Source organism: Microcebus murinus, chromosome 13, assembly GCF_040939455.1.
Source record: "Microcebus murinus isolate Inina chromosome 13, M.murinus_Inina_mat1.0, whole genome shotgun sequence".
Taxonomy (NCBI): domain Eukaryota; kingdom Metazoa; phylum Chordata; class Mammalia; order Primates; family Cheirogaleidae; genus Microcebus; species Microcebus murinus.
Window position 1 is genome coordinate 4477754 of NC_134116.1, and position 12257 is coordinate 4490010.

Consider the following 12257-nt stretch of genomic DNA (forward strand, 5'->3'; position numbering starts at 1 on the left):
TAATTTTACGCTTCATATGGAACCAAAGAAGACCCCGAATATCAAAAGCAATTCTAGGCAACAAAAACAAAATGGGATGTATTTATATGCCAGATATCAAATTATACTACAAAGCTGTAGTAATTAAATCAATATGGTATTGTCAAAAAAATAGGAATATTGACCAGTGGAACAGATGTGAGAATCCTGATATAAAACCATCCTCATATAGCCATCTAATCATTGACAAAGCAAACAAAAACATACACTGAGGAAAAGAATCCCTTTTCAATAAATGGTGCTGGGGAAACTGGATAGCCACCTGTAGAAGGCTAAAGCAGGACCCACACCTTTCACCTCTCATAAAAATCAACTCATGCTGGATAACAGACTTAAACCTAAGGTATGAAACTATTAGAACTCTAGAGGAAAATGTTGGAAACACTCTCCTAGACATCGGCCTAGGCAAAGAGTTTATGAAGAAGTCCCCAAAGGCAATCACAGCAGCAACAAAAATAAATAAATGGGACATGATCAAACTACAAAGCTTCTGCACAGCCAAAGAAATAGTCATGAAAGTAAACAGACAACCTACAGAATGGGAGAAAATTTTTGCATCCTATGCATCCGATAAGGGGCTGATAACTAGAATATACTTAGAACTCAGGAAAATCAGAAAGAAAAAAATCAAATAACCCTATTAAAAAATGGGCAAAGGACTTGAACAGAAACTTTTCTAAAGAAGACAGAAGAATGGCCAACAAACATATGAAAAAAAGCTTAATATCTCTAATCATCAGGGAAATGCAAATCAAAACCACAATGAGATATCACTTTACTCCAGTGAGAATGGCCTTTATCAAAAAGTCTCCAAACAATAAATGCTGGCGTGGTTGCGGAGAGAGAGGAACACTCCTACGCTGCTGGTGGGACTGCAAACTAGTTCAACCTCTGTGGAAAGCAATATGGAGATACCTTAAAGCGATACAAGGGAATCTACCATTTGATCCAGCAATCCCATTGCTGGGCATCTACCCAAAAGATCCAATGACACTCTACAAAAAAGACACCTGCACTCAAATGTTTATAGCAGCACAATTCATAATTGCACGGCTGTGGAAACAGCCCAAGTGCCCATCAATCCAAGAATGGATTAATAAAATGTGGTATATGTATACCATGGAATACTATTCAGCTCTAAGAAACAACGGTAATATAGCACATCTTATATTTTCCTGGTTAGAGCTGGAACCCATACTACTAAGTGAAGTTTCCCAAGAATGGAAAAACAAGCACCACATATACTCACCAGCAAACTGGTATTAACTGAGCAGCACCTAAGTAGACACATAGGTACTACAGTAATAGGGTATTGGGCAGGGGGGAGGGGGGCGGGTATATACATACATAATGAGTGAGATGTGCACCATCTGGGGGATGGTCATGCTGGAAACTCAGACTTGTGGGGGGGGGGGAAAGGGCATTTTTTTGAAACCTTAAAATCTGTATCCCCATAATATGCCAAAATAAATAATAATAATAGTGTATCATATTCAGGATTTTTGCTAAATGAGTACATTATAGAAGCTCTTGACACTGTGAGGGGGATGGGTAACTATGTGAGATAATGGGTATGTTAATGTTTTTCACAATTGTAACCATTTTACTACATCTATATGTATTTCATAGCATCATGTTGTGTACCTTAAATATACACAATAAAGTTTATCTTTTAAAAAAGAATAAGACTTTTTATTTAAAGCTGTTCCCGGCTGATCAGAAGGTAGTGAATTGTCTCAGTTGACTGTTCACAGTCACTTACAGGTTGAACCCCTTGTTCTGCCACTTTCCCCTCCTCACTACTGCACTTCGGTAGTCTTAAAAAAAATCCTTCTTATCTAACTGTTGACCTTCAACTTTTTATTTTAATTTAATGCCCTGTTAAATTTAATTTTAAGCAGGAAAAGTGACAAACGGTGTCATCCAGTGATGATGCATCCTTAGGCTAATAAGAATACTTGTATTTTTCTTTGGGATTCATATAAACCATGTGAGTTTTTCTTTATACAGCCGATTATGTTAGCTCTGCACTGTCGTTTATGGAATAATTATAGCAGCTAGCTGGAAGTAACTGTAAATTTATTATTCTGGAAAAAGCAATCTCATCAGTTATCAGTCATGAGGAAGCAGGAAGAGTTGCTGGGGGCTGCGGGGCGGGCGGAGCGCGGCCCTTCTCAGCCTCCTTCTGGCGCTCGAGCCCTGCGCTCCAGGTGTGTTCCAAGAACCAGTTGCAGCAGCGGCACGTGGGAACTAGTCAGAAGCGCAGAATCCCAGGCCTCCCCCGCCTGCCGGATCAGAACCTGCACTTCGTGAGACCCTCGGGGACAGGCGCATTTGCGCTGTGGCGCCTCGGTCCGCGCGGCTCGCGGCCGGTGCCCACTTCTGGGCAGACGCGCGGCTCGCGGCCCGCAGCGGGCGCACCTGTGGGGCCCTGCTCCCCGCTGTCGCTCAAGTGGCTGCTGCGCCACATCCGGAAAGTCGCCGCGGACTTGCCATGTTGGTCACTGTCGACGCTCGGGTTTTGTCACAGAAGTTGTTGTAGTGGTTTGGGGATACATTTGCAGAGGACAGGTGGAAAATGAGGTTGATGGCAGCACTCAGAAAGTGTGTAAGGCCGTCGCGTTGCCGGAGGGCTGGGTTACCTGCAGAGACAACCCGTCTGACGCGCAATTCACAGCTGCGCAGACGGGAAACAGGTCAGCTCAAAGAATCCAAACCACAGTGTGCCTTCTAGTCGCGCAGACCGACTGCCAGCGGCTGCAACCGCAGGCTGGCCCGCCCTCTGACCCACACAGACGGGTGTGAGGCTCTGGCTGTTGTCAACTAAAATAAAATTTTAAGGCTCACACCCTCACCTGCTGACTAAATGGACCCCCTCGTGGCCAAAGGAATATTATAAAATTAAATTACCTGCCAGGAGGAAGGAGGTCAAACACCTCTTATCACACCCCACCGCCTTCTTGGGGACATCCTTTGTAACCCATTAGCAGGCCTAAGATACCCTTAGGCAAGACAAACCTGCAGGTCCTCAATTTGCACAACAAATCTATGTCCACTGGCTTATCTCTGATAACAGCTCCTTAAAACATTCCAAGCCATCAAACAAAGCTTCATGTCTTTAACCAATTACAAGCCAAAGAATTGTTTGGGTTTTTTTCTTTTTTTTTTTTTTATTTCGGCATATTATGGGGGTACAGATTTTAAGGTTTCAATAAATGCCCATTTCCCCCCTCCCCCTAAAAGTCTGAGTCTCCAGCATGACCATCCCCCAGATGGTGCACATCTCACTCATTATGTATGTATATACCCGCCCCCCTCCCCCTTGCAAAATACCCTATTACTGCAGTACCTATGTGACCACTTAGGTGCTGTTCAGTTAATACCAATTTGCTGGTGAGTATATGTGGTGCTTGTTTTTCCATTCTTGGGAAACTTCACTTAGTAGTATGGGTTCCAGCTCTAACCAGGAAAATATAAGATGTGCTATATCACCATTGTTGCTTAGAGCTGAATAGTACTCCATGGTATACATATACCACATTTTATTAATCCATTCTTGAATTGATGGACACTTGGGCTGTTTCCATAGCCTTGCAATTATGAATTGTGCTGCTATAAATATTCGAGTGCAGGTGTCTTTTTTGTAGAGTGTCATTGGATCTTTTGGGTAGATGCCCAGCAATGGGATTGCTGGAACCAATGGTAGATTCCCTTGTATCGCTTTAAGGTATCTCCATATTGCTTTCCACAGAGGTTGAACTAATTTGCAGTCCAACCAGCAGTGTAGGAGTATAGAATTTTTTTATTTCCATCTTGATTTCTTCATTTATGAAGTAATCATTTAGTAGGAGGTTGTTTAATTTCCACATTTTTGTGTATAAATGTGAGTTTCTGTTAGAGTTGATTTCTACTTTTATTCCACTGTGATCTGAGAAGGGACATGGTCTGATTTCTACTTTTTTAAATTTCTTGAGATTTACTTTGTGTCCTAGGATATGGTCAATCTTAGAGAATGTCCTGTGAGCTGATGAGAAGAATGTATATTCAGTGGATTTTGGGTAGAATGTCCTGTAGATGTCAGTCAGACCCAGTTGTTCCAAGGTTTTGTTTAAGTCCATTATTTCTTTATTAATTTTCTGTTTGGAGGATCTGTCTTGTGCCATCAGTGGGGTGTTAAAATCTCCGGTGATAATCCATTTGCTTAGATCCAGTAAGGTTTGCTTTATGAAACTGGGTGCACCTAAGTTGGGTGCATATATATTTAAAATTGTTATCTCTTCTTGTTGAAGTGTGCCCTTCACCATTATATAATGACCCTCTTTGTCTTTCACTACTTTTGTTGGTTTAAAAACTAAATCGTCTGAAATTAAAACTGCCACGCCAGCCTTCTTTTGGCTTCCACTTGCTTGGAATACTGATCTCCACCCTTTTACTTTTAGTCTATATGCATCCTTGCAGGTTAGATGTGTTTCCTGAAGACAGCATAGACTTGGCCTGTATTTTCTTATCCATTCAGCCAGCCTATGTCTCTTGAGTGGAGAGTTTAAGCCATTCACAGTTATTGAGAGAACTGATAGGTAAGGTAGATTACTGTTCATTCTGTTGGGTTGGATGTTGTTGCTTTGATTTCTCTCTTGAGCCATTGTATTATCTGGCCTTTAATCTTTGGGTTTTCGTTGTTTTTATATTCGTGAGTTTTTATTATGGTGTTCCGTGTGTAACACTGTTTTGAGTACTTCTTGTAGGGCTGGTCTTGTCTTGGTGAATTCTCTGAGACTTTGCTTGTCTGAGAATGTCTTAATTTCTCCTTCATATATAAAGCTTAGTTTTGCAGGGAATAAGATTCTAGGCTGGGCATTGTTTAGTTTCAGAAGAGTGAGAATGGGGCCCCAGTCTCTCCTTGCTTGTAAAGTCTCATTAGAGAAGTCTGGTGTTATTCGAATTGGCTTTCCCTTGTAGGTCACTTGCTTCTTTCGTCTTACAGCTCTTAGAAGGGCCTCTTTAGTTGATATTTTGGTCAGTCTGATGACTGAATGTCGTGACGTATTCCTGTTTGCATTGAATCTCTCAGGGGTCCTCTGAGCTTCTTGAACTTGTATATCAAGATTTTGAGCAAGGCCTGGGAAATTTTCCTCTATTATATCTTCAAATAGCTTGTCCAACCCTTGGGTGTTGTCCTCTTCCCCTTCTGGTAACCCAATGACCCTCACATTAGGTTTCTTCACATAATCCCACAGCTCTTGTAGGCTTTGCTCTTTTCTCTTGTTTCTCTACTCTATCTCTGTGATGGTTTTATTTAGTTGGAGGGTGTTATCTTCAATCTGAGATTCTTTCTTCTGTTTGATCTACCCTGTTCTTGAGACTTTCCACTGTATTTTGTAGTTCCCTGAATTGATTCTTCATTTCCATGAGTTCAGTTAAACTTTTCTTCATTTTGTCTATTTCTTTAGTGAACTTTTCTTCTAGGTCCTGGAGGCTTTTTGTGGTTTCTTTGTGTTGGTTATTGAGTTGTTGTTGCAGTTTGGTGAGTGTTCTTATGATCCACACACGAAATTCCTCTTCTGTCATTTTGGTTGCCTGATTTGGGTTGGTGTCCGTTTCTAGGGGGCTGGTGCTCCTCTTTGGGTGTGTGTTTTCTGTTTGGTTCTTCATATTTCCTGAGTTCCTTCGCTGATTTCTTCCCATGTCGATCAGTTGTTGTTTCTTTCCTTTAGGTTTTTGTTTGGGTTTTCACATGCCTTGTTTAGTTTCTGAGCCATTAGGTGGTGTCTGTAGGTGAGATTCGACCACTCCCTGTATATTGAGTCAGTAGGTGCCGTGAAAAGGCTGTGCAGGATGCCGTCCCTGTCAGTAGGTGGTGCTTGCTTGGAGAAACAGGCTACGCTGTTGTTTTTGTGTCTTGTTATCAGTTCTTGTTCCTGTAGGGAGGCACTCTAGTGCCTCAGGTGGTCGGTGGGGCCCTAAGACTTCCAGGTGTGTCCTTTTCTCCCCCTCAGTGAGGGCTGTTCTAGGAGAGAGTCTGGGCAGAGCCGGGTTGGGTAAGCCTGTCCTCAGGCACCACCAATGCCGTTAGCAGGGGTCAAAGTTCTGTTCTCTCCTTCCAGGAAAAGCTGTCAGGGAGGGGCTGGAATGGTCCCGCTCAGCCAGAAAGTCTGCTTGTGCGGGTGGGGCTGTCTGAGACCCACAGTCTGGAGCGGGCCTTGCTTCTTTCCACCCTCCCCAACTCCGCAGCTACTCCTGGGCCTCTGCCAGCAGGCCAGACTACACGCCACCAGGCCTCCCCAGATTGTGATGCCAGTGGGAAGGTTCCCTGCGCAGAAATGCTGCCTGGGCTGGGCGCACGGCCTCCCTTTGGTGGGAGGGTTGCCCTCTAGGATCCTGATCTGCCCCTGGAGGCACACACACCTCAGCAGGCTGTTCACAAATATCCCTTCTGTGCCCCAGGCAATGCTAGACCTCAGTGCACGGGATCTGGTCTGCAGGTCCGACCTCTGGGTCCCAGAGTTCAAACTGTATCCCCACCAGGGAGAGGATTTCCGGTCCCAATTCACCCACAGGGAGCCCAAGCTGGGTCTCTGTCTCTCAACCTCAGGGTCTGCCCCGTTCTCCTGGGATCACCGGGCCAGCAGCACCTGGGAGGGCTGGCGGGTAGGGAGCTCACAGTCTGAGTTCCCCTGAGTCAGCTGTAGGGTCCCAAAAGGGAAGGTCCCATTCCCTGGAGGTGCCTCCGGCTGGTGGCTGTATTGTCTCTCTTGGCAGCCACGGGTAGGGTCGGCGGAGGGGAGGAGGAGGCAATATGGTGCCTGCTGCGCGGCTCGGGTCTGTGCACACGGAGGTGCCCAGAGGGATTTGGGAGTCTGGTGCCGGGTCCGCTACAGGCTCACCGCTAGCTGGCAGCGGCCGTCTCTGGGCTGGTGTCCACAGATCTCTCCACCCGCTGGGGAGCCCACCAGCAGTCCCAGATGCAGGGGAGGGGAAACAGCAAATCCACCCACCCTTGCCGCTGGTCTCCGGGCTGCTCTGGCGGTCTCAGCCTCCAATTCTCCTCCGCAGCCTCCTCCCGTGGAGTCTCCCAGGGTCTCAGGTACCCCTCCTTCCGGCCATCGTCTGCTGTATGCTCGCCTTCTTGCTTCTTTTTTCTAATTTCTTCTAGAATCTGTCTTTTCTGCAGAGACACTCTGTCTGGCGGTGTTTCTTGTCCACCATCTTGATCCTCCTCCTAAGCCAAAGAATCTTTAAACCCACCTATAACCTATAAGCCTCCCCTTTGAGGTGTCCCACCTTTTTGGGCCAAACCAATGTATGCCTCTCACATATTAATGTATGCCTTTACCTGTAACCCCTGTCTCCCTGAAATGTACCAAACTGTGACCTAACCACATCGAGTCCACTAGCTCAAGGCCTCTTGGCAGTGGCTCCGGGTCATGGTCCTCAAATTTGGCTCAGAATAAATCTCTTTAAAATTACGTTACAGAGTTTGGCTTTTTTTCATTGACACTGTGTAGAAGGTACTAGGACTCATGATGCTGTTATCTGGGCAGCTCTGCCACGTGCAGCTCTTCAGCTGCTGGTGCCCCGTGTGCATGCGCCATGCCCGGCAGGGGTAGAGGTCTTGCCTAGGAGCCCCTCATCCCTGCCAAACCTATGCAGAGGAGAACACTCGAGCCTGAGCTTTTTGGTCTCTCTCTGATGTGGAAGGTGAGCAGGTCTGCTGTTGCCGGGCTCCTGAGCTCGTCAGCGAAAGCACACGTGCCCTGGCGGCACAGTGCCGGCCGGAGCAGCCTGGCTTTTCATGTGCCCACCTGCCTCCCTTATGACTCTCCTTTCACTTATTCCAGCTGACTTCTTCATTCACCTAAGTTCTAAGCAGGGCAGTAAATGCTCTAATTTCAAGGCCCATTGTGCGTGACACAGCGTGGCAGCGTTAAAGAAGGGCGTGGGCCTGCTCCTGAGGCCTCCGAGCACAGCGGGACTTGTGCTGAAGCGTCACCAGTCCTTTCCAGCTTCAAAACGCAGAGCTCTTAGCCAAGGGTTTGAGGAGGGGCAAGCCAGCTAGCCGGCTGAAGGCAACACCAGATGGTGCCCCTCATCAGTGTCCTTTTAAGAAATGTGTGCTGCAGCTTTGCGCAGTGGCAGTATCGTAGCCAATGAGGTTTATCCGAGGCGCGATTATTGCTAATTGAAAACTTTTCCCAATACCCCGCCATGACGACTTGCAATATAGTCGGCATTGGCAATTTTTGACGGTCCCCACGGGGACTGGATTAAAAAATAAAAAATAAAAAAATAAAAAAAAAAAAGAAATGTGTGCTGCAGTCAGGTAAGATAGCAACTGCACAAAATGGCTACAATGGACGTTAGAGTCATACAAAATGTGTCTCCATTCATCTTCAAAATCAGACACTGATCTTTGAAACTACCAGTTTTTAGTCAAAGCTGGCTTATAGAAGAAGTATAATGTATGCACTACTGTTTTAAAACAATTAGTGTGAGTGTGTGTGTTTTTGTATGATCAAGCCTACACATCATAAATCAAACTTGTTAGAAATAATGTGCCCGTGTAGACTTGCGAAATCGTATGTAGGTGTGAGCTCAGCTGTAAACAGAAAAATCTAATCCAATAAACTCTGTATCAGCCCTCAAAAAAAAAGTCATTGATAGTTTATAATTCAGGGCCATACTCTCAAATTATCTAAAAATGCTTTTTAAAGCATAATGTTTCACAAACACAAATTAAAATCTGTTGGGATAAGTTATCTGTCACACTGTGGCTCTCATAAAGGAGCAACAATGAGAATAATGTTGATCAGATAGAATGTCTCTCCTAGAAGGAACTGTTCTTTGTCTTCCACTTCTCCCAGCCAGAGCTAAGTCCTTTTTAGGCATTCTCTGTTGCCTTTGTTTACCCTTCCTAATCTTTCTCACGTCTATATTTCTATAGTCATGCAATGATTCGCTTATTATCTCTTTTTCTACACCATTCTGGTAGCTCCATGTGAATCCAAATGCTTTCTCATAGTTTTATTCATGTATAATTTACATACAACAAAATTCACCCATTTTAATACACAGTTTGGTGAATTTTGCTGAATGTAAGCAATTGGGCAACTACCGTCCCAGTCAATTTGTAGAACACTTCCATCACTCCAAAGTTTCCTTGAGAGTACAAATACTTATTTTACACTGCTTCTCACCATTTTTCATAGTGCATGACACAAAGTAAGAATTTCTTAAATATGTGTTGATGTGTGAATGGAAGGAAAGAAAGCAGGAAAGAAAATGTGAGCCACCACTTGCTAAGTTTGTATCAAGAACTGTACTAAGATATTTATGTATATTATCTCAGTTATTCTTAGAAAAACTAGTGGTCAGAAATTATTATTTCTATCTTCCAGGTAATGAAACCAAGCCTCAGAAGACTTACATAACTCATTCAAGGTCTGATGCTTAACAAAAGAGGGCTGAGATTTGAAGTGAGTTCATTTGACTGCAACAGTCCATTTTTCACCACTTCTATCTCCCAGACCTATGTTCGATAAATATTGGCCTAGATATGTTTCTTGTGGGTATCAGCGTAAATCTTTCTCTCCTTTATTCTAATTCTAACCACAGCTGAAATAACATGCAATTCTAGATTACAGGTGATTCATACCACACCCTTGCCCTCCACCAGGAAACCCTCCAGTTCATACCAAGCAGAACAAGATTTCTCTTTTCTCATTCTAGAATGCCTGAAAATATCAGACATCTTTAACTCCTGGCTACCTTCATCTCCAATCTCCACTGACTATAGCTGCATTAAGTATTCATTACCATTTATTTGATCATTAAATTTATCCATTTGCTTGTTCTTCAGCTGTTAATTTGCTACATCAATGTCAACACAGACTGCTTTAGATCACGTTCTCTCAGAGGTTAGGATTACTAGTACCAAAGCTTTATTATGGCTTATAATATATTAATGTTAAAAAAGGAAATTTCAAAAAAATTTCCTGAAAGGTTTGTCAGAATTAAGTTCAGCTTCCTAAGATTAAAACCCAAATCAGTGCTGAAAATATGATGGAAGTTTACTACTTTCATGTCAAAGAAACTAGAGGGCAATAGCTCATGGCACTCAATGACCATTCTGTACCTTGGCTCCTTCTAAATTTTCCACCATTTTTGGTATGTGGCTTTAAGTTGCTTCAACTTCAAATATGGCTGCTAAGGCTCCAGCTATTAAGTGTACATTCCACCCACAAAAATGGAGAAAAGAGGATTGGCAAATATTTTTCTAAGCTTTCTCAACATTTCATCTCATTAGATTCCCCTATATGTTAGGGAGGCTGGAAAATATAACCACTTCACAGGGCACCTGGCTGGAATAAAAGCGGGTGCTGACAATAAGAATAGGAGAACAGATATTTGAAGGGTGATGACCAAGATGACAATTAGCATAATGCTAATGGGACTCTCTGTCAGTCTCAGTCATAAGAGTTTCCAACAATTAAACCAGCATTTTCCCCAACTGCACAGATATATAAGCCTCTGTATCTCTGGAAATGATCTCAGGGGGATGTCAGGACAGATCCTAAGGTGTCTCTCATCTCTCGTCTGGCTGTCAGTGGGAGAGAGAACAACACAGCAATGTTGGGGTCAAGGAATGTCCCCACTTTATCACCAAAGCACAAGCTTCCTGTCTTTGTTTGGGACATACCCTCTCTCTTCCCTCCAACCCTAGACAAAGATGCTTCCTAAACCCCCAGAAAGTAAAAATGGAAGCCTAACTCACTGCCATGATTCACCCATGTCCAATCGGACATCTAAAGCTAGAGGCCAAAGATAATCAAGTCAAAACCTAGAGAGGAAAAATAACTGTACCAAGGTGCCACTATTCATGATGGCTCTAGTCTAGCTTTTAATCACACGCGTTACAGCTCATGAATTAAAATGTGCACTACTTCATATTGGCTCTCTTCCAAAAGACTTTTTTGTCTCCTCCATGTGAAAAGTAGAACAGGCTTCTGAGACCGTGGATAGTATTAGGGGAAAACCTCAAAGTGCCTTACCCTGTGCCAATCATTGCTCTGCGTGTTTTACAAAGACCAGCTCATGCTGCCCCTTTAACAGGGTGCGGAGGGATACTGTGCCTCCCATGTTCCGTGGATGCCACACGCGAGGCCCAGGTAAGTTAGGCGGCCTGCTCAAAGACTACCGAGCTTCGTGCGAAAGCCAGTTCAGGTCTCGTGTTCTAACTGAGCTACACGCTACACACGTACCCCTCCACTCTGGCGTTACAGCAATCCCCACAACCCTCAAGAATTAAAAAAAACCTCAGAGTCCTCATTCCCCATTATTGGTCCATTTCCTCTGGTCTTCTGGTCTTCTAGGATTTACCATTAATTGCAAGTACTCCATGCTCACACGCCACCTCAATTATCAGCTAGCCCCTTAGACACTAATTAAACAAGACATCAGGGATACCTTCCCAGCCAGAAGAGAACAAGTTTTTACTCCTGAAGTCTGGGGAGAAAGAGTGGAGCCTTCATAGACAGGAGTGGAGACAATGAGGTCAAGTTTAACCTGTGGAATAATTCTGAAATGAGCAGGGAGTGGGGCAAAGGGACTGTGGGTTGCCCAGAAGCTTTATCCTTGGAAGTAACCTCCACTCTATCCAAGTGTCTGCAAGAACTCTGGGCACCAAGGTTGTAGCAAATCCACAGACCTCGCTTACTACCAGAAGAAAATCCAGAAAGCCCTGAGTCTCCCCAGCCTGCTGCAATGGAGGGCACTCTTCCGGACCGGATCTTTCTAGACCTCCCAGAGGGCGAGGTCCAGGTAAGGGCGAGGTCTCAGCAGACCCCCTAGCAGACAGCTGTGCCCTGGGACAGGGAGCGCTCGTCTGCGACCCCATGCCAGGCCCTCCCCGCTAGGACCGACACGGCTGCGACAGAGCCTGCACCCCACCAAGGCCCCACAGAAGCCCGGGGAGCCAGCAGGGCGGTCAGTCCCCAACCCAGGCAGGCTGAAGCCTGCATGTGCCTTAGAGACAGCTCACACTATGGCAGCATTAGGGACAAAACACCACAGGTACGCATGTATATGTAAAAACTATGTATTGCTAAAAAACAAAGAAACAGCACTCCCAGTAGGAAGATGTGCAATTCCAAAGCCCTGGCACACCACACTAGGCCTGAGGGTGCACAGGCATTCGCTGTGACACGCCAGGGGCTGCTGTG

The 12257-nt window shown here is 44.7% G+C and overlaps 1 non-coding gene across 1 annotated transcript; it reads left to right on the plus strand.

The window, feature by feature from the left end:
• The first annotated feature begins 8157 nt into the window (after positions 1-8157).
• LOC142875257 (U4 spliceosomal RNA) lies at positions 8158-8298 on the plus strand. The gene has a single exon (XR_012922655.1). It is a non-coding gene; the product is annotated as a U4 spliceosomal RNA (small nuclear RNA).
• Positions 8299-12257: the final 3959 nt, after the last annotated feature.